The following is a 3,667-nucleotide window of genomic DNA, read 5'->3' as shown; positions in this document are numbered from 1 at the left end:
GTAAAAGTACTGCTCGATTTTATTTTGTTTTTTTTCCTCTGTTATGTGTATTAATATTTTCTTTATGTGCATTAATATTTTCTTTGCATGTAATTGTGTTGAGCTTTTCTCCCTGGGCCTCCACTGAAAATGGTGTCTTTCCAGGCCCAGTGGACTTTCCCTGGTTAACAAATGCAATAAATAATAAAATAAATAAATAAATAACTGTAGGCACAATCTTCAGGCTGCATTATAAGACAGACATAATAATTTAATCTAGAACAATGTCAGATAAATTCATAATCATATTATTATTAGAAACATGTTCAAAACAACTTTCCCCCTTAAATTCATAAATTAATCAATACCATTAAGTCTATTTATTATGTTGATGAACATGTCCTCTGTTGTTACTCAACCCACAATGTTCATTGGACATCCTATGTTGAGATCAGTCCTGATTTGCAGAACACTTGCCCGTTTGAAATTAATTGAACAAATACTGTGGTTGCTGAGTTGGAGGTAAAGTGGGAGAGGAATTATCCTCACTATCCCAATATGTGGAACCTCCTGTTGCTTCTGATGGAGCTTGTGAAGTTGCACTTCATCTCTGGTCTACTTCCTGTTCACTGAAACATACTTCCCACTGTCATTTGCTGTGTTTCGATCTCCATAGAAATGCTTTACCATTATTATAGTCTTTAATGCCTTACCGTAATTTAAATTTTTCTTTTGCATCAAGTCTTTTTCAAAACTAGATAATCTTTCATTAATTTCTCCCAATTGGGACTCTAACTGGGAGGTAATTAATTGAATATTTGAGTCAACTGAGTCTGACAGACCGCAGAAATGTCCTCTTTTAATCTACGCTGTTTAAGCAAATCTGCTTCAATAAGAATGTTCACCCATCCTATCACACAATGATGTGGTGCGGCTGTCCATCTATCTTGAAATTTTTTATCATTTTCATTGACTGATCAAAAGGAGTGGATGGATTTTTGAAGGATCTTAAGCCCCTTGATGTTATATCTAGCTCCACATATCTTTGCAAGCTTAGCATATTTAAATATACATTTGTCTCTTTTATCATTAACTTATCCAGTTTCTCAATTAGTTCAAGTACATCTGTAGAAAAGAAATTGGTGGCGCACTTACCACTGATGAAAGGGATTAATAATTCTTTTATTCCAATCTTCCTTCAAATACTTTCCCAAAATTTGAGTAGCCCTTCCTCAACAACAGAATTATTACTACGATGTTGCAAGCATTCTCCTGAGGAAATAAGGTAGTTTTCCATGCTTCTTTGTGTGTTGGCCCACTCTCCTCATGAAAGATCCTGGGTAAATTAACAGAAGAATCACTGGCTATATAATCCTCAAATAAAAAAACACAATTGAAAAAACTGTAGTGGAAACAACAAAAGACCAATGAACCAACAGAGTAAAATTTATGGACAAGAACTCTAGCGCTTCGGCAAACAACTGCCTTCAAGGAGTATAATCATTCAAATAACCCACCATTTTATATACCATTACTCAAGAGCACATCCCATCAAACAATTAAATAATTAAATAATCAAACAATTAAATTAATATCCTCAGTTGCATTCAACATTAAAACCCATGGGGCCAATGTGTCATATTTCAAAATAAAAATAGCTTCTTTATAGAGCAACCTTTTTTTAAATCCATACGAAAATATGGAAGTATTTGTTGAATATAGTTCCTTTTAAGACCTCAGGATTACTGCCATGACATAACTTGACTTGCATAGCTAAAGGACTATTTTCCTTCATATTTTTTATATTTCTTACATGTTTCTGCAATCTGATTTTAAAAGACATTTTACTTCTCCCTATACAAAGTAGGTTGCAGGGACATTTTAAGGTATATATATAGTGCCTTCTGTATAACAAAAATATTTACAATTTGGATACAAAGGAACACCATTAATTGTACCACAACTAGTCACAATATGCTTACAAAAAGAACAATTTTCAAATCAAAGTACCTCTTATTGATACATCATTATACAGATTATCCCCGGGTTTTATAAACTTACTGTATACAATAATATTACAAATACTTATACCTCTTCTATATGAAAATATAGGGGTAGTACATAAACTACTGACAAATTCCCTAAATCTAAGTAGAAAGCCCCAAAATATTTTACAATATTCACAATCTGGCTAGTGAAAACATCAAAAGTAGTTACTACATGGACCATCCTACCTTCATAACCCACCCCACTCCTATTATAGCTACCCAGCCCTTCTACAACAGTATTACAAGTATGAGATTTTGATTTCTCTAAGGCCTTAACAATAATCTTTTTCTCGTAACCTCTATCCAAAAACATATTTACTATTCTATTAATTTTCTCCTCTAATGCATTAACAACACTACATAACCAATAAACACATAGCAATTTGCCACTAATAAATGAACCTGCAAAAAAATGATTAACATTTTCAAACTTGTGATGAACTCTAGTCTTAATTCCACTTGCAGTTGAACATCCAAGGACACTACCAAACTGCCAAAAGAAAGTCCATCAAGCTTAAGATGGAATCTGTTGTTATCCAAATAATCTACAAAAGACTGAATTAGCTCAAAACCTCCCTTACATATAAAGATCAGGTCATCTATAAATCTATAGTATTTCACTACAAAGTTCTTAAAAAAGGAATGCCTGTATAGGTATTCTGCTTCAAATAAACCCATTAATAGATTGGTGTAATCAGTTCATTAATTATTTAATTGTTTGCTGAGATGTACTCTTGGATAATGGTATATAAAATGGAGGGTTATTTGAATGATTATACTCCTTGAAGGCAGTTGTTTGCTGAAGCACTAGAGTTCTTTTCAGTAAGTTTTACTCTGTTGGCTCAATGTTAGTTTTTTTAAACTCCTCCAAGGAAAACAGCACTGATAAAGCCAAAAACTGTGCCAAGCAAACATGGTAACAGAAACTCCCTGGTACTCTGTTCCTGGTTTGGTGAAATAACACTAATATAAATAATTTAGATTTGAATGTTTTGTGGTAGCACATAAATAGCGCTTAGCTGGTAAATAATTCTGAACAAAACCAAAAATAATGGGGGGATACATTCAGGAATAATTTTTAAATATTACTTTAATTCACCTAAAAAGTTAATATAACAACATGTTTTGCATCAATATGAATTTTTAGACAAAAAGAAGTATCCAACTCTAATGAGTGATATTATTGACTTACTGTAATCATGGGAGATTTACCAAAAATATTATGAGGGACAGGACAAACACTTAAAGCAATCTCAGTACCATTCTGCAGAAATAAGGATAGCTGAGAGGTACGGACACTCATAGTGGAATGTTTGGTCACAAAATCCTTTCAAAGAGTTTAAAACGTTTTTGAAGTGCAGAATTTTAAATGCTGCAGTTATAATTCTCTCATTGTTATTATAACTCTGAAGAAGTCTTAGAAGAAGAATTTAAGAATTTGTAGTTTTAATGACTTGAGATCATTAAAAGTACATATCATTACATTCTTAAGCTGAGGTACCTTCATTTTCATATAGTTTAGAATGATTTGACATTACCATAATACCAATTGTTCCAACAAACAAAAGAATTAAAAAAATGCATCCATAGTCAACTTTCCATCTTCAAAATATGTAACAGTATCCTACCTTTCATAGAAC

This window comes from Protopterus annectens, chromosome 3.part0 (genome assembly GCF_019279795.1).
Source record: "Protopterus annectens isolate FY-2018-M chromosome 3.part0, PAN1.0, whole genome shotgun sequence".
NCBI classification, from domain to species: Eukaryota; Metazoa; Chordata; order Ceratodontiformes; family Protopteridae; genus Protopterus; species Protopterus annectens.
Note: the sequence above shows the minus strand (reverse complement) of the source record.